The sequence below is a fragment of the Colias eurytheme genome, chromosome 5 (assembly GCF_061535395.1).
Source record: "Colias eurytheme isolate Ceu_HAF_F1 chromosome 5, ilColEury1 Martin Lab GWU primary, whole genome shotgun sequence".
Classification (NCBI taxonomy): domain Eukaryota; kingdom Metazoa; phylum Arthropoda; class Insecta; order Lepidoptera; family Pieridae; genus Colias; species Colias eurytheme.
The window spans coordinates 8,767,577-8,788,076 of record NC_142984.1 but is presented as its reverse complement, the minus strand read 5'-3'; the positions used below and the strand labels follow the sequence as shown (position 1 = coordinate 8,788,076).

The 20,500-nt window shown below is 30.9% G+C and overlaps 1 protein-coding gene and 1 non-coding gene across 2 annotated transcripts in view; both read left to right on the top strand.

Moving 5' to 3' along the window:
* The first annotated feature begins 304 nt into the window (after window positions 1-304).
* LOC149908575 (small nucleolar RNA U3) lies at window positions 305-505 on the top strand. Its single transcript, XR_016456771.1, has one exon. It is a non-coding gene; the product is annotated as a small nucleolar RNA U3 (small nucleolar RNA).
* A 4,495-nt stretch (window positions 506-5,000) lies between these two features.
* Window positions 5,001-20,500, top strand: part of LOC149908574 (uncharacterized) — a 33,974-nt gene continuing 18,474 nt past the window's right edge. Inside the window, exon 1 of the mRNA XM_090102051.1 lies at window positions 5,001-5,158. The gene's annotated coding sequence lies outside the window, so the exon portion shown is untranslated. The remainder of the gene's footprint in view (window positions 5,159-20,500) is intronic.

The window sequence follows — 20,500 nt, the reverse complement described above, 5'->3', positions numbered from 1 at the left end:
TAAACTTTCAATATTATTGTCTAGTCATGTGTAATAGCCGTAAACGCTATGTACTGCAGTAAATAGCTATAACATTATGACGTCACAACTGTGGTGACCAGTCATGGCGCGTTTGTAGTCACGTGATTCTAATTTAAATTTCATCAATTTTTAATTGCTTATAATGAACGGAAAAAAAAATTTTTTGAAGTTATTTGTATTAAATATCAATATTATTAATAATAAAGTTTCAAAATACATAAAAAAAATCAATAATTTTTTTTTATTCAAATACTCAATTGATTTGAGAAATGTACCGACAGACAAGACCTTACTTCATAGGATCATTTCTATAGTAAGCTCTTCACGAGAACTCTTACATTATGTAGGATCAGACCAGCCATGATGAGGAGACGTGGCGCGGTGCCCTGAGCGTGAGGCGGGCGGAGTCAGCTGGCACCAGCCCTCGATGATCGTTCATCCCCTGCTTGCAGGGGGCGTGGGGTGCTGTCGCTGTCTGAGTGGCTTTTTTAACAGTTATTATAAACTATCAAAAGTCTAAACTAAAAAATATAGCAAACTCGTGTTATATAGAGCTATTAAAATAATATAGAGACTAGGTGGTTTTTACAACTGTTCAATAATCATGACAATAGAGGACAGAGGTAATTTCACCAAAATTTGCCTACAGTTGAAATTTAAAACTCACTTCAATAATACAACAAGTTTTAGTTACAAGACTTGATATGTTGAACTTTTAAAAGTTATGTCTGTCTGAACCTGCAACTGTATAAGGACAAAAAAGCATCGAATGAGAGTGTTTTGTTTTTTATATAGTTAAACCAGTAGCAAACATTTTGTGAGTAAACTACTTCAATAAAAACATAATGAAATTCAAAAGCGCAAACATTTACAAATAACGGTAAGTTATCAGCAAATAAACGGTTTTAAAATATTTCCCGCATAAACCTCAATACGATTATCACGACTAACTGTAAAAGAGGTTAAGAAACTGTACTGTATATCCACATTGCATTAGTCAGAATAAATAGAATTTTATAGTCGCATTTATTTTGAAATGTTTGTTCGTTCGTTTGTTTCAGCCGTGGGACGTCCACTGCTGGACAAAGGCCTCCCTCAAGGATTTCCAGTACGACCGGTCACCGGCGGCCTGCATCCAGCGGCTCCCAGTCACTCGGACCAGTTCGTCTGTCCATCTTGTGGGCGGTCGTCCCACGCTTCGTCGCCCAGTACGTGGCCTCCATTCCAGAACCTTTTTGCCCCAACGGCCATCGGTTCTACGGGCTATGTGCCCTATTTTGAAATGTATGGCTACGCTAAATTTAAGAAGCACATTTACTTGATTATACCTACAATATTTTTTTTATATTACTTGTTACTTAGGCGTAAAAAATATTCCGATTAATAGCATAATATAATAGCTATAACAAAACTTTTGTAATATTGCAGCTCTTAAACATTAATATTAGAATTTGTCCTTAGGGCTGGGAATTAAAACTTCACCAAATAATTAATTGCTATCGTCTATACTCATGTAAAACATTAGAAAAAAAATATTGTCAAAACACAGATCGTCGAATGGGATTCAGGAAAGGGTTAGGGTTAAACTAAGAAATGAATGTAAATTAAAAATAGCTCTTTGAAATACCAAGATAACTTTAATGTGATTGTAATGGGTATATTTTTTTTCGATTTTAGGAGAAGCAGTTGTTTTCGTTACATTTCGTTTCATAAAAATTTCGACGTCTGTCTCTTCTAATTTTGACCATTCCGAATCAATTAAATTCGAATTCGTGCAAAGCAATAGGAACTGACTCCCTTCACTATTATACTAAGAGACTAAACAATAAAAATAACATTATCTAGTGAGGCAAATAGAAATTGCAACAGATACCAAATAAATTACAAATATTCTTAATTTTATGAATGAGATAATCGTATTAGCAGAGATAGATCCATCGATCCTATTTTCATCAAACAATGACAACATTCAACAAGTGATCAAAAATTTGATTGATTTCTCAATTTACTAGTCATTTTACACATCACCACTAATCCTCTACCAGTGAAAGGAAAATATCCTCATCATCATCATGATCAGGCCATATACGTTCCAACTGCTGGGACACGGGCCTCCTATGTGAGTACAGGCCATAATCCACCACGCTGGCCAAGTGTCATGTGGGTGTCACATGTCGTCGAACTTTTTAATTCTTCGACATGTCGGTTTCCTCACGATGTTTTCCTTCACTTCGTTCGAGTAGTGGTGATGTTATCAACATGCACGCCCGCCTGGTCTCTTAACTGAAACTTATCAATTTGAAGTCTGGGGTCCTCACCACTGATCCACCACTGTATTTGGAAAATATAATTCGATTAAAAACTGAAACAATCTCGATACCGAATTATTCACTCTTGATGTCACGAAGCGAATACATATTATGTAAAATATATAGTCGCATTACATAGAGGCATATAGATATACATCAGAAACTTTTAACCCTTTCTTTGCCACATGGTTAATCATGATATTCTCTTAGATTATTTGATAAAGTAATATCAGAGCAATGAACAGCGCATTGCGACTAATTGTAAATTGTCTGAACTCATTGTTTCTCCGAAAGACAAACACGGTTCATTAGGCAATGCTGTTGTGAAATTTGAAACTCACGCTGAAAATGTTTACCGTAATGACAACCAGTTGATAGCCTGGATTAGGTACTAGGTAGTAAATAATATGTAGTAGTATTACGTGTTTTATATTTTAGATATTTTAACGCTATAAAATTTATATGATTCTCAAATCTTTAAAGATAAAAATATTCTAGGCTACGTTTTTTCGGCAGTTCAATATAAACAGTTATTTCCGAGTCAATCTTATTAATTATTAAATGCACATATTATGGCATAGCCAAAAAGCTTTTGCCTACGTTAAGTAACGCTGAAAAATATTTAAATTTCATAAAGATTAAAGAATATATCACTTTAAAATACCAAATCGATAATTTTATAATGACACTAGCGTATCAAATTATATAGGTAACTACATAATATTATGTACAGTGTAATTTTTGCAGTAATACCTGCTTACATCAGTGGCTAATTCGTCCATGCCACCACGTTATGATTTTATCTTATAAAATAAAAACACGCACTTATGCATATTAATTAATTGTTTAATTTTATAATTCTTATATAATTCCGGTCTTCCGCATACATTCATAATGTTCATTAATGTTATACTTAATAATTTTTAAATATTATGAAAGAGTGTTTGACATTCTTTCACTAGGTACTAAAGCGTATAAACTATTTTTTTTATAAAAGAGTGGGCAAACGGGCTTGTGGAGCGCCTGATCGTAAGCGAGTCCACCGCCCATATTCATCTTCAGAGACTTCTGCAGACTGCAGATACGTTGCCGTCTTTTTGAGCTGGAGGTACACTCTCTTCTTGAAGACACTCAAGCTATAGACATTAGGAAATATCGCCGCGGGAATGCTATTCGCTAATTTGGTATTGTCTGGTATAAAGTTACGGCAAATATGTTCTTTTATATTGTATCTAATAAGATAAATAATTTTTGGGAAGTAAAATATAAAAGTAGAAGTTAAAATTATTGATGGAATTATTTTGTACTAAGTAATCAGACTTTATCAAACAAAATATCGAGTAGTTCCATATTAGTTAATTTGCCAGTGAAAGTGCAACTGTCACGGATATATAACGATATTACAACAAGAAAAACCATATAAAATTGAACTAAATATGGCTCTACATCTCAAATGTACAGAACTAATCAGAATTAACACACTTGTTTACCGTTTACATATAAAATACCTGAATTTCCGCTCTGTTAGATAAGATAAATTACGAAACTAGATTACTATTTTGGAGTTTAGGAAGTGAATGTTACGTCACATCGGCTACAAAGAAATGACTATAAAAAATATTCATAAGCAAAACGTGAACTGTTTTAGTGATTTATTGTGTGTAAATGTTTCGCATGCGATAATTTCGCGCGTGATGTCTTTCGTATGTTCTTACTTCTTCAGTGAAGTCCCATGTCCCCTAGTGGGGTAAGGGGCAGATGCATTTTACATCCGTTCCACTGATCGATATTCTTTTAGTTGGTGATCAATCTTCTGTCCAGACCGAGACATTTTTTTTCTTCGTCTCCACCGGGAATCAAACCTCGGACCCCTCGATGGTCTTTTATTATAGTGGCTAAGTTAGTCTTAAGTTAGGCTCAGGTTTGTTGTTTGTTGTTAATAAACGAAGGGTTTTTTCTGAAGCCTTATAAACCCATCAGAGATTAGATGCCCGATTATGTAAATAAGAGGATGAAAAAATCTTTACAAGCTTTTCCATTGTTACATATATGCATAATGTATTGTAATTGGCTTAATTCATGCATTTATAGCAAAAAGATACTATTCTCGCTACTCATGCGAGTTTTTTAATAGAATTTAACTACCGTAACAATGTTGCATATCTTAATTTGCATGCATATGTTAATCATATTAAGTCATCTGTTGCAACATAAGATGATTTACGTAACGAATAAAAATTAAAAGTAGATAAGTATTAAAAAAAACTTAATACATAATAATAAAAGTAGAATAATTTAAACTACTTATTAGGTACTTAGGTATTAGATAGTTAAAATTAAAAAAAAATCAAGTACTTTGAGATAGAGATAAAAAGGTCACTAATTAAAGAATTTATTGGAAATATTTGCCAATAATAAGATTTTTTTGTCACTAATTATTTATTGATTCTAATAATTCTTAAAAATATTGCTGATGATAATTAATGACCTAAAAAATCGTAATTTGAATTAGATCAAAAATGTAGGTCAAAAGCTTCGGTAAATAATCCACATCCAATTCATTAGCGTCCAAATCTCAGTACGGCCCAGTTCCGAAAATTTTGAACTTGCACTTTCAATACTTTCTCCAATTGGTCAGCAGTAACCTTTCTTTTCGTGACGTCACTCGATTGTGGTGCTTCGGGCCGTGTGTTGCGGCTTGCAGTTACAACGCTGCTCTTAAGCTGGCCGGTTTTGCCAGACCAAAACGCGGTTATATGGTTCTGAGTGACGTTTGTTATGGTTGTTTTTGTTTAACAGTTCTGATGGGATAATGGGATATCATTGAGGTGAGTTGTAGTGCGTGCACGCAGGTGTAAGTTTTGGGATTTTTTTAATTTTTTTAGGGATAAAAAATATGTGTGTGGTAAATATTATATTTTTATAAATAATGTTTTTAAGGCAATATGTGAACATGGTGTGTAAAGTTAAAAGTTAAAAGTATAATATATTATTATACGTTAGTGCATTATATTTTATATTTATGATTTAAGTTATAAATTTTATCGCCGTTTAAGTCGTAAACAATGCGCATTCATGAAGTTTACATTTTATTTAAATAAGATTTACGTAAGTGGCATTCCGTGTGTTTTTATCAGACTTGAAATTACCTATCTTATTCATATTAATCAAAACATCCATCTCGTTATTAAATGACTTTTATAAATAAGAATAGGATCGCATTGGGTCATGAAAAAAATATTTTAATATTATACATACCTACAGTAGATAGGTAATAACCTAAACCAACCTATACCTTTCTACCTTTCAAATATATTGGTATATGTAATTAGCATATATTTCGTAATTTATCTACTGATATTTTGTCACTAATATAAAAGAAACTCGTTATATTTATCACCTAATTTTTGCGCCGACGCATTTGGTTGCCGGTTACAATAATTCTTAAGTTGTCATTCGAAATGTATATAATATTGTAGTGTGACTCTACAATTTTTTTTAGTTTGAATCTACATTTATTATTATAATTATTATGATTGTTTGTTTGCACGTGAAGGGAACAATGCCTTTATAGATGAACCTTTAAAGAAAAGCTCAATTTGAAAAAGCCCATTGTAGAGTCACAGGCATAAGTTAATTTATGAGACGCCTGTGTACATATTATATAATATTAATATAGATATAATATAATTAAAGCCTAAATAGGCGATACTCTACCAGTCTGTCGGAGATGTCACGTGGTTTTTGATATACAGCCCATAAATTACTGAGATTCGGGAACTAAGATGCAGACCGTACATTACAAAAGTTTGACACAAAAGTTTTTAGAAGTACTCAGCTTCTAATCTAGAGTTATAAATGGTTGTGGATTGTGAGAAAAATAAATTAAATATTCCTAATAGGTAAATGGAATATTATAACCCTCATAAATGTAAACATAAGGATAAATTGTCATAAACGTACATGTAAAATTACTTAACATTAGAAAAAAATACAGTCGAATTGAGAACCTCCTCCTTTTTTGAAGTCGATTGAAAAGTAAAAAAGCCTATCAAGTATCAACTTTATTGAATATGTCCATGTCTATGTCTATGAAAGAATAAGAAATAAACGTTATTTATTTATTTTATTTATTATTTAACTAACTTAACATTAAAATAATATGAAGTCATATTAATTTGCGTTAATTCAATTTTCATTGCATGCATCCTTGTAAGTTTGTAACTAGAACCATACAGCAAAATATTGTAAATAGCACGAGTTACATTTAAATATTTACTTTGTCAATTTATATGCACAACCTATTTCTAATGACCTTTCACCTTTGTTACGTTTTAAGCAAAAAAAATACTATAAAAATAATATTATGCTTGACTCAATATACTTATATGCAATTATGCAGTGTAAAAAAAAACCAAATTATTGCTCTGGCATATTGATTGATCCCTCCCTAAGCTTGAGTAGTTTTGAATTCAATCACTGATGAAGATTAAGCTATGCAGTTACGTAATTTTTGAGAGGTTAAAAAATACCTATAGTTAGCTTTAAAGTACCTACTTACTTATGCAGTCATGAAATTTGGATCAAATCCATCCAGTCCTGAGATGCATATTTTCTAAGTTAATTTACGGTCAAAATAGTAGCGGTATCTAAACTTACTATTTTTTAATTAGGTACCTACACTAAATGAATTGTCTGTACAAAAGTTTATACCTAAGTAACATTTATTTTGTTTATTTAACTAATTTAAATATACATGCCATATTATTGTATATAAGCTGAATATACAAACTTTTATGTTCATATCCTATGTGTATGTACCTACGCTATGTTTATGTATAAAGAACGACATTTTCAACTGAAGAAATCAATCACTAATCACTAATGGATAATGGATATCCTGATATAATGTATCGTTATTATTTATGACTTTAAAAAAACAAGAATTCTGTATGAGACAAAGTTGCAGGCATGATATGACAGAAGAAATTCATAACAAAAGATGTATCAACATTTTTTACATGAAACAATGTAGGGGAATTTTAATTGATTCATAATGATTAACGAAAATACATACAATGTTATATTGTATCCAAGTAGTAATTGTTATTAAGATTCAAGTAGATAGATTGATCAAATAGTAAAATACATATTATTACATATACAGTGGTGGACGTTTAATTAGAAACAGGTAACACGATGAAGTAGTCATCAAGTTTATTTAACATTTGTGTATTAAAGTATTAGAGATTAAACATTATTTCATATGTAATAGAACACCCGTTTATCTAGTTTTATAATAAATTGCTTAATTTTAATCAAACGTTAGCTTAAATTAATAAAATCAAACAACTTTAGGTGAAGTCTGATTTCCGCGTATTTTCAGTCTGGACAACAAATTAGAAACAGCATGTTTCGAGTGTTCTAAAGTCAAAACCTATTAAAATGCCGTCAATATTTTTTTCATCTATAAATATTTGCACCGTTTTTTAAACATTCTATCTAAAAGTTTCTGAAAATTAATTTACTTTGCAGCAAAAATGGGTAAAAGTAAGATTCGTGACCCATCAACAAGAAAAATAATTTTAAGTTTACAATTTGACAAAAGCTGGAGTTACAGGAAAATTGCAAATCATTTAGAGTGTTCGATAAAAAGATATTCAATGCTATAGTTTATTTCAAAGAGCATGGTACTTCTGATTAAGTGCCTAGAAAAGCTTGACCATGAAAAACTACTGCTCGCGAGGATAGGTAAATTATTCTTTTCGCAAAGATAGATCCATTTAAAGGTTCCAATTCTATTAGGAAATATGTTTTTGCAAACGTGTGAAAATCTCTTACAATCTGAGCCACGACGTTGTAGAGCCGTTGTTGTCTATAAAGATTATATCAATCTAAAAACAACCCCATACTATAATGTTTCCTCCGCCTTGCTTAACTGTTTTTAATTTATTATCTAAAGTATGGTTAACTGGACGACGCGCGTATCTTTTGCCATCAGAATTGATTAAATTAATTTGTTTCGTCCCAAAATAAAACTTTTTCACTGGCGGACTGTTCTCAAACAATATTTCTTAGTAAATGCAAATCGTCGTTCCCTGCCTAATAAGAAGCTGTACTTTCCTGGCGTCTCTCACAAACAATTTTGCCTCGACTTACCACCCGAAAACCGATCTCATCGACACATGGCGTGGTTCATCTTCGGAAAAAACTAATTTTATAATAGAATTTAAGCTTTTAAATGGATCCATTTTTGCCAAAAGAATCATTTGCCTATCCTCGCCAGCAGTGATTTTTCATGGTCCAGCTTTTCTAGACACTTGATCAGAACTACCATGCTTATTGAAATAGACTGTAACACTGAATATCTCTTTATCGAACACTCTAAATGATTTGCAATTTTCCTGTAACTCCAGCTTTTGTCAAATTGTAAACTTTAAATTATTTTTCTTGTTGATGGGTCACGAATCTTACTTTTACCCATTTTTGCTGCAAAGTAAATTAATTTTCAGAAACTTTTAGATAGAATGTTTAAAAAACGGTGCAAATATTTATAGATGAAAAAAATATTGACGGCATTTTAATAGGTTTTGACTTTAGAACACTCGAAACATGCTGTTTCTAATTTGTTGTCCAGACTGAAAATACGCGGAAATCAGACTTCACCTAAAGTTGTTTGATTTTATTAATTTAAGCTAACGTTTGATTAAAATTAAGCAATTTATTATAAAACTAGATAAACGGGTGTTCTATTACATATGAAATAATGTTTAATCTCTAATACTTTAATACACAAATGTTAAATAAACTTGATGACTACTTCATCGTGTTACCTGTTTCTAATTAAACGTCCACCACTGTATATATACATATTATAAATTGAACAAAGTTAAACTTGAGTGATTCAAGAGGAAGGTTTTAGTATATAATTTATTATGTTTTAGACAAAGCGGGCGAAGCCGCGGGCAGAAAGCTAGTTAATAATATTCAAATGAATAGTTCTGTCTTTAATTTAGCAGGAGTATTATTTTAAATCATAATAAAACATTATAAAGCAAGCCTATATTTATAATATAATACCTAGATTAACTTTATATCGGATCACATATTTCAACTCTTATATAATACGAAAACATACTAAACGTGACATTTTTCTATTCGGTTGTAAATCTATTACCTGCAACGAGATTATAAACCACTATAAATAACCTATTTACGTCATGCATTTTACTGTACATCTAACGGTGTACAACTTGCCTAGAAAATTGCTCTCAGCGTATGTGTAATGGTCTTCATATTATGTAATATTGTGTGATAAACATGAAATAATGGATATGTTATATATGTTTATAATATGTTTAAGATATTATTAATCATAATATAGAGAAAAAAAATGTACGAATTATAATTTCGCGAAAGGTTATGCAAGTCTATTTAGTGTTTACTAGAGTTAAGATAATCATTCATTAGCGGTTTACTAATAGATTTCCCCACTTAAAAAAAAATGGCGGTTTACTAATAATTGTATTGTATTAAATTAGATAATATTTACTAGTAAAAGACAGAAAAATAATTATAACTGTACAATTAAAGAAAAAACTAGGCTAAAATATTCAACCAAAAAAATATATTTTTAATAAGTTATTTTAAATATTCATAGAGTTCCAGTTAATGCACATTTTGTACACCAGTTTATTAACCGCTGATGTAACACATGAAAGTATTTGCATATTGCAAGGCAATTATTTGATCTTATCCTAAAAGATAAACCCAAATTCCATATATTATAATAGATTAATGTTATACCTGTTCATTAGAACACAGAAGCAATTAACCACTTGCACTTGCACTTTATCAATTTTGAAATTTCCATCAAGCCTAAAATCGTAACAAAAAACAAATGAACACACTATAATATATACATAATAGTATACTTTATATGAAGAAATTTGCGTCTGCTTAGCCGAGTCTAAAATTCTGAGGAGATAAAAACTATAACGATATGCCAAGAACCACTGTCTACTTTTATAATAATATTTTTAAGCCTCCGAATAAAAAAGTGATCAGCATAATAATTACACTTTTATGTACTTTAAAGTTGCAATTATTAATAATTCTATCACAACTTTTAAATTGCGTACCTAAAGCTTTAGTTATAAACTTTCCAGACATCGATACAGAATTCACTATCTCTATTGCTACTTAAATTTAACTATTACAAACTCAGATTACAGATATTATAATTTTCGTTAAAGAAAATTCACGAATCTAAAGATTGCTGCTATGATTTCTCTGAAGTGAAACTTCTTTAGGCACGTCAAGAGTAAAATTTCAAGGTCGTGTCATGGCAATACCGTCACGTCATGGAGTAAGGCAACGATTTTGGTACCTTTGAATCTTACCAAAGAAGTTTCACTTCTGACACGTGTGCTTGGTACACACGCTCCTTTTTATTTTATTATGGTTGCCATGCTTAAAAAGTCAAATGCTTATAAAGCGATTTTTTTATAAGAGAACATAATATTTGCGATTATTTAAATTACCTACGTGCCTACTGTTTTATTACAAAATTGTTTTATTACCTCGAAACTGCAATTAATAAAAAATGAAAATAAAAGATTTTTTAATAATTAATAAAAAAAAATATCCTGTCCAGGATTTTCCCAGTAAACCCATTTTTAATACATTTTTTAATAGGTACACTAAATTTATTATAAAATTGGTCTCATTCTATTATCACGCCGGTGAAGGTCGACCTATATTTGGATCTTAGACCAACAGATATGAAGTGCATCTGCCATAAAAATGACTGCGAATTATCTATTTTCTATTTCCATATATCGAAAAACAGGTGTTCACAATTAAATTCATTTGTCTTACGCTAATATGATTATCATTGGCTCCCGTATAATTGGTCACGAGATCGATCCGCTCAATTTAATATATTTGTTCGTGCTAATCTTAATGTTATGAAGTTATGCAACGATAAATCAATATCTTCTGTATGTTCGCACTATTGTTTCTCGATACATATACGATTACAGGTATGACACGAGATTTCGCCGTTGATTTAATGTGCATGGCGAACTCACGCATGAATCAATCGGGTTTTAAATCCGTTTTTTATGTTTGATAACGAATGACAATGAGACGCAGCGGCAAAATATCAGCTTATTTTTGTTCCCAGTACCTATAGGGATATTTGGGATTAGGTACATACTGCTGCCTCATTCCACGCAAAATGATTCAAAATATATCAGTGCAGTTTATAAGTATTAATTACCTATTACTAATGACTACTGAGTGGAATACTTTTGAATCACAATTAATTATCAACATAACTACAAAAAATTGTTGGCTAATTGTAGGTTTATAGGCAAATCTAAAAAATTAATATTATAAAGCTGAAGAGTTTGTTTGTTTGTTTGAACGCGCTTATCTCTGGAACTACTCGTCCGATTTGAAAAATTCTTTCGGTGTTAAGACAGTCCATTTTATCATCGCGCTAAAACTAACAGGAGTGGAGCACTGCGGGTAAAACCGCAGGTATAATATAATTGCAGTAATTATTAAAGTAGGTACTAGTACAGTTTTTTACCAGTTATTACCTACCTACTATTGTTTTATAGGAAAAACACAATTAAAAGAAACGTACCTTCATAATATTATCAGTCACGTATTGACTATAAAAATCTTTTATGTAAATTTTTATTGACGACATGTCATTTTGTTATATATACCTGTCATTGTTTGCATACTTCCAAAAGCAATTAAAAAATTTAATAGCATCACTACATAGTAAACAAAGTCGCTTTCTCTGTCCCTATGTCCCTATGTATGCTTAAATCTTTAAAATTACGCAACGGATTTTGATGCGGTTTTTTTTAATAGAGTGATTCAAAAGGAAGGTTAGGTATAGTATATAATTTATTATGTTTTAGACAAAGCGGACGAAGCCGCGAGCGGAAAGCTAGTAGATAATCCATACTTAATATTATAAATGCGAAAGTAACTCTGTCTGTCTGTCTGTTACTCAATCACGCCTAAACTACTGAACCAATTTTCATGAAATTTGGTATGGAGATATTTTGATACCCGATAAAGGACATAGGCTACTTTTTATCTCGGGAAAATGACGCAATCCCGGAAATCCCACGGGAACGGGAACTATGCGGGTTTTTCTTTGACTGCGCGGGCGAAGCCGCGGGCGGAAATCTAGTATTATAATACTATAGTAATATTTAGATGTTACTTCACCAATGACGCAAGAACGTCTCGTACGATTGGATTAAATTTTAAGCACAAACAGTTTATAATCCCGATAAACAAGTAAAGTACTTTAAACAAGACTTAGTCTGAGCTAAACCTGGGCAGCCAGTAATAAATAATTCAAAAATAATAAAAAAATAATAATAATGAAATCTTTATTTATCCATACCTTCAATTACACTGTGTATTCCATCCACTCAATTTATATAAACACAATACTTAAAACTATGGACATTATCGTCTAAACTAGGCCGAGCCTGTATCTTAGACGATAATATCTTCCCACTATGTAATATAAACTAATTATTCACAATAATACTATGAAATAGTATGAAGAAGTGGCTCTTATGATTGTATGTCATGGTTATAATCTCATCCATTGCAAAACTGAGCTTTTACTTAGATTTTTGCGTGTGTTTCAGTAATTTGAAGTTTCTTTTAATCTTTTATATAATTTCAACCATGCTCCACACGCGAGTCAATTTACGTGTGAGTTTACGGGTAGAAATCGATTTTCATTAATTCACAGCCCATTGACCGCGAAAGTACAATATTATGTATTTTCTCTTTTAATTTGTCATTTAAGTATGTTGCAATTTGTTATTTTATTGATTTTCTGAGAGACTCAGTGAAATTGTGCGCTAATCGCCCATGTAATTTACTTTTATCTTCTCTTGCTTTCATGAGTCATAAATTTGACATGATTACTTTTTAATCTTTTTGCTAATTTTAACAACCTTATAAATTTAAAAATAATAATTAATCTGGTTTTCTACATTCAGCATCAAATAATACGATTATAAAATTACATAATTAGTCGATAGTTTGCAGATTATGTTAACTGTATAGCTAAAGAATATAACATTTTAATTCTTACATCGCTCCTACATACATTGACACATCGTTTTAAGTAGTATCATTTTCATCGTTAAAATGCATCCTGTTCTATCCGACAAATATAACAGTTAGACGTGAAATTTTGTAACTCCAGAGAGGTCTGCTACTCTTTCATGCGAAAACAACAGACTGGATCTATATAGCACTTTTAACAGACATAAAGTTTCTAGAAGCATAGGCTACTTTTTACCCACTTTATTCCTTGAGTGAAGCCGCGATCATCAAGTCGTATATATGGATGTTGTTATCTCCAAGTTAGCAAGATGTAAGTGAGAAAAGGGCATTCAACTTACACTGGCATGCATGGCTTAATGTACATAAATGAAGCATGAACATTACATACCAATAACCGTAATGATTTTGATCACCACATTCTTAGATTATGTCGATATTCATCTAATTATAGAGAGCTATTAATTATAGGTGCATATCATTCGTGATTTGACGATTAATTCTCGAGATATATACCTATATCTATGTCATAGACCTTTAGTTTCTGTGATCTGTGGTCATAGACAATCACAGTATCTAGTATTTATGAATAAAAAAAACTATAATACCTATCTTAGAAACTTTTTAGTACAATCTAATACTATGAACTTTTTTTATCTTAAAACTAGATGGCGTTACGTAAAATTTCCGAGAATTGGCACCTATGTTTTGTTAATTCGTCATACAAAATGCATTTTACTGCAATTGACAAAGATTACAACAGCATTAATGATGAAGGATTTAATGATTTAACTTCCTTTAAACCACAATTATTGTTGGTACCTAGCCACAAATAATTATAAATGATATGCTTAACATAATCCTTGTCACAAATAAAAATCTATGTGCTCCAAGCCATCTATACGGTTAATTATGACGTAATGTAATAATTGTTACTTGGAAAACGTTTATCCGTGCATGATTTAAACGATTGAATAATATGTGAGTTGTATCGTGTCACCTTCGAAAGCATTTTTAATCTTTCTTGTAAAACCTAACTTCTATTTTTTAATAAGAATCTTACGTAATAACCCTTTTTTGAATATTTATGTACAATGTATCGCGAAGATTGGATTTTTTGGGAGACCGAGGGGAGTTGAAACAATTTTCACGTTTTGTTTGATATAACTCATATTATTATCAGAAATCTTATGGTACTGGTATCAATCGATAGGTTATTCTATACACTTCCGAATGGTTAGCATAAATAAACGGTAAGCGTTAAAGATGGTGGTTAAAAATTGATCGTAACAAGTCAACTTGTTTCAATTCCCCTCATACCGAGGTAAGATGAAACAGAGGTCGAGGAGAGTTGAAACATAATGATTTTGGGGAGTTATAGGAGCTGCAAAATAAAAATGATGATTTAATTCAAAGGTTTTAATTAAAACTTATATTTTCAAGTAACCAACGACTTTTATAAGTTATATTTTAATGACATTTCAGTCAAGTAGGTCTAATACAAATAATAAACACCTAAATAACCAAAAATTAACATGCGTAACATCAATTATAATCAGTCAAATCAACAAAATGTTTTACATTTTTATAAAACTAAATCTTTGACATAAAATAGTTAATAATCAGTCGTTTTTTAAGTATGTATTACAATCAGTACCTACTATAAACTATTTAAGGAACAATAATCTACAAAATGTCAAAGACAAAGTTCTCCACCAGCACAAGTTTCATGAGCCCACAATTGGCATTTCAGACATTGAGCCCACTTTTCTTTGGATCTGTTATTTGAATATGATTCCATACAGCAAATACAGCAGGATTCCTCTTTTTCATCGCTATCTTCGTTTCTTGACAACCTTAACCTTTTTAGTTTTACAGCCTGGTTTTAAACTTATTCTTGATTTAGTTCATCCAGTCGGTATGCTTAAACAAATAAACACATTAAATCAACAATAAAATCCGATAATATTCGTACTTTTTAGCTATAATCAGATATTAAATTGAAAACAAGGAGAGTTGAAACAGTCTGTTTCAAATCACCTCGGTGAGAAAAAACCTCCCAATTTTTATTCAAATCACGACCAAGCAGTAAATACACAGAAATCAAATCTACCAAGTATATTTCAAGAATCAATAGATAATAAGTTTTTAAAACATATATAACTCAACCCAAAAAACAATACCAATATTAAAGTACGAGCATCGTAAAAAATCATGAAATACTTACTTTTTACGATTTTCGGCACATGTCATTCAGAACTACACAACTGCACAACTGACGTCATCGGCATGAACTGACGCGATAGCTGGTGGCGGGAGTTGGTTAAAAAAGACGTTGCCAGATCGCTAACAGTTTTAAGTTCGGAGAAATCGAGACTGTTTCAACTCACCTTTGTTTCAAAACCCCTCGGTCTCCCCTATGTTTAAAAACTCAAAAACAGTTTAAAATTGGGTGCAATACGAGCTATTGCAGATAGATATTAGAATTTCATATATTTTCAAATTTAACATTGGTTTGATTTATTTTAAACAAAAAAAAAAACAAAATAATGCTGCAACTTTGTCATGGCTTCCCGCTTTATCACGAAAACATGGTCACGGTAGTTAGGAATCTCACGCTGTTATTTTCTTATGATATAAAATTTGACCTACAAAGATAAGAGATATAATACCCTTATACCGTTAACTTCACATTCAAGAACTGCATTAAACGTAATCTCAAGCAACCGTGTGACATTAATAGCTAAAAACAATAGATTCTTTTAACCTTTTGACCTCGAAAATGATTGTTTCTCAGAATAAATCAGTAGATAAACATTTCATTGATTGAATCTGAGTCGATTGGTTTTTTTTACGTAGGTATTGTTGTTAAAGAGACATTTTTTTTACTATTTTTTTCTTAATTTATTTTTATTACAAATATTAGATTACATAGGGTAAAAGTGGGATAGATGCCGCACGGGGATAGATGCCCGATTTTCAAAAAACCTCACTTCCCAGAGTCGTGACTACGAATTAATGATTTAAATAGGAGCTCCTATCACCCCGCACCTCGTGTACGCATGAGCTGTTGTATGGTGAAGACGTGTTTCGCTAGTGCGTGTTATAATATCCTGGGCGAACTTCACGAACACGTTAAAATTTCAAAAGGTTGATATTTGCCTTTGCACAACTTTATAAGTATTAATAAATTTCACTATATTTCTTATTATGTCTATACACTAGTTCATTAAGTACAAATCTAAGTGAAAATAGTGGCTCTTTTGTTTTTATTTAATAAAAAAAAATACTGGGGCAGCTATCCTTATCAAAAAGGATAGTTGCCCCTTTCTTTTCGAGGGATAGATGCCCTTAGGGGCCTCTAAGGGCATCTATCCCTCAATACATATGTACTGTATGTTATTATCGATAATCACAGGAACTGTTTATATTTTTACCTGATTGCGTCAGAGGTTTTCTCTATGTTAACCGATTTTACTCGTTTAATTTGCTTTTTTTTTTGTTATGTATACTTACTTATTAATGATCTGCCCTTATACTGATTGTAGGAGAACCACGCCACGAAAATACAAAAGAAAAGAAGGAGTGCGAGCGCAAGTATATTCTTGGACAACAGAACAACTATGTAAACATGATATTTACTGGTTTATCATATAAATTTTATTAGATTTCGCGTATAAAGAGTATGTAAGGCATCTATCCCACTCTGTAGGCATCTATCCTCCTTAGTATTTTCATGGTGGGGCAACTATCCAACTAGGTAGGCATCTATCCTCAAAAAAGGTGTTCTACAAAAATATTTATTACACATTATCTATAAATGATAGGATAAAAAATATATATAGTAATTCAAAACAGATAATTAACCTAGCTATATTCATACAAAGTGTTCGTATAAGATTCATGTTTTTAAAATTATGAGGCTATTTCAAAAAGTGGGGCATCTATCCCACTTTTACCCTATATTAAGCTATTAGCTTAATTCGGCATCGTCTAATTTCACTCCAGATATTTTTTTTGTCCTAAAGATCTAATAGGTATATAGTTTTTAAAATCAGTCAAGTATATTTAAGTTAGATGTTCCTAATTCAATAAATTCAAATCTTTCGTATTTATCGATATTATTGGAGATAGGTATGCTTATCATGCATAACATAGCTGTAAGGTTAATAACACCGAATAATCATGGTAAATAGTATTAATGTTTAAACTTCAAAGCTAAATGGTACTTATATATAATTAAAATACATATTCTTTGCATTCTGGATGACTTACTACATGGACGTAATAACGCGGAAGGAGAGCATTTAACTGACAATAATAACTTTCACTGAGAATTGCAATGAAAAAACGTTCTTTTAATGTTTATGTTTGTACATATTTTTCATTGTTAAGATGACTGTGAAGACAAATACCTAACTACTAGCCACATCGTAGTTAATTCTCCACAAATTGGATTTATCCATTGGTATGATTATAAACTGCATAATGCACAGGTATAAAATAAAACATGCACACTGAATAAAAAAAATCTTATAGTGTTAAAAAAGTAATTATTACCTATGCAACAACAGCGTTTTTATCAATCTTGCTGATCAGCAGACACATTTTACGAGACCCCATCGAGGAAAACACCAAACAAATAAAAAAATATAAGCTATTGATGATTCTGATTTCTAACTATACACCATTCATTCCAATTTGCCAAAGCAAATTGTAATTAATTCTGGTAACATAAAACATACCTACATAAGATCATCTTATGAAAATTCTACTTTTCATGCAATCATATTACTTACTAAACCATAGCACTTCCTATTCAAAACGGTATCTATATCAAAACAACACAATTTCATTACGTTCTTGTAACGTATCTGAGCAAAATTACCGTGACGGTAAGCAGTCACGAGTAACTCATATAACATTTTAAATGGAAAAATTGCATATGTTGCAGGATGTGTGCACATTTTAAATTATTTTAGTATGTGACAAAATATGTCGGTATGACTCGCCTAATGCTACAAAATGTTTGGATTTTAAGAGTTATTTAAATAAATAAGTAAAAACTTTAATAAATCTTGGACTGCAATATGATCTTGTGGATCTTTCAATATTGTCAACTGTTTAATTGATCAGTCAATCCATACTAATATTATAAATGCGAAAGTAACTCTGTCTGTCTGTCTGTTACTCAATCACGCCTAAACTACTGAACCAATTTGTATGAAATTTGGTATGGAGATATTTTGATACCCGAGAAAGGACATAGGCTACCTTTTATTGCGAAATATGTACCACGGGCGAAGCCGGGGCGGACCTCTAGTATGAATATAAAATATTTTCTAGACCAATATCAATAGTTAAAGATAAGAAACTGTTGACTCAAGTTTTCTTGTAGGTACAAATTACAAAAATTATTTAATAATATATTTATTTAATTCTATTAAAAATGTACCTATACAGTACTTTTCATAATATCATATAAGCAGATAAAAGTAGCAGATAAAAGTAGACAAAAAGAAGCCGAGATAATATAATAATAGGTATATGGTACCTATAAATTTTGCATATTTGCCTTGGTACGAAAAATTATTTATTAATATAATATTATAGAATATTCCATAGTCCATATTTCACATAACAAATACATATTACCAACATACATAATCTATAATCCCACGAAACATCGCTTACCATTTTCCTAACTGACTGTTGATTGTTGTAACAGTTACATGCACAGTAAGCTATACTTTTGTGCTTATTTCCTAAGTTATTGCTTGTGAAGATGAATTGGTTTTTGCAATGCTATTACGTTTAACGATGTTTTTATATCGCGTGTGTTGTGTAATTATTATATGGAGCTTTGGTTGGATAAACTGCAGTTCCGTTAGAAGATTATTATAAAACCATTTCAGTTTATAAACACGTACTTAGAAATAATATAGAGATAATAAGAACGACTAATTAAATAATGTTCAAAACAATTCGAAATAAACGTCACGGTAAAAAAAATTGGGAGTGAAAATAAGGTAAGTAAGTACCTAAGTAAAAAAAGAATTGATGTAGTATGTAATCAATAAAAATATATTTTTACACACTATAACCATAACCAATATCAATAATTACGGTCTTTTTCTGAAAAAGATGAAGAGTCAAGAAAATTTTGTATACTTTGATATTAATTATTTAGAAATTACTGACCTTATCTTCATGTCACATACGTATGAATAATTAAATTCAAAATAAAAAGTTAATAAATAGTGAAATTCAATAGTCCTACCTATTGAAATATAATGATTGACATATCAAGCACAAGCTAGCGGTGTAATAAAATTAATTATTGACTTTGGACGTAGCTGTAGGTGTAGGTATTGTAATCAAGAGAATAGATATGCATAGACAGACATATATTATAATCGCTACAGTGTATAATACATTATTTTATTCTTCGTGAATATTCATATTATACTCACACATTTATAGATATAGATAATAGGGAGTACCCTATAGATTCATATTTCATAGGTACTGTATACATTTTTAACTGACTTCAAAAAATCAAGAGTCTGTGATTCACAATATTTTTAAAGTATTTTCATCGATTCAATATGCAGAAATTTTGCGAACCTGATTATTGGCCCATGGACTATTTTAAATTTTTGCTGTTCACAATTTTAGTATAAGTTGGCTTTTTATGAAATGTTTATTAGTTTTACTCATTGAATACTTCATATCTCCAAATTTTAGTTTACCTAATCAATTGAAAACCTATCAATATTCTATACAGGCAGATAGATCCTGGCGTACAGCTAGTTGATTATAAATATTTCTTCTAACAAAATTGCTTCCTAACTCATTTAACACTAAACATCGCATCAGCCTATTAATTTTCTCGAAGGAGTGACGTTAACCGTTACTTTATAACATAATGAGGAAGGCAATCATTATAATTAAGGCCAAGATCTTGACAAAAACAATATTACGAATACCGTAGTTTATTGCTCTTACTGTTTTTAGACGTAATTATATTAGATTAGGATCATCTCTGGTTC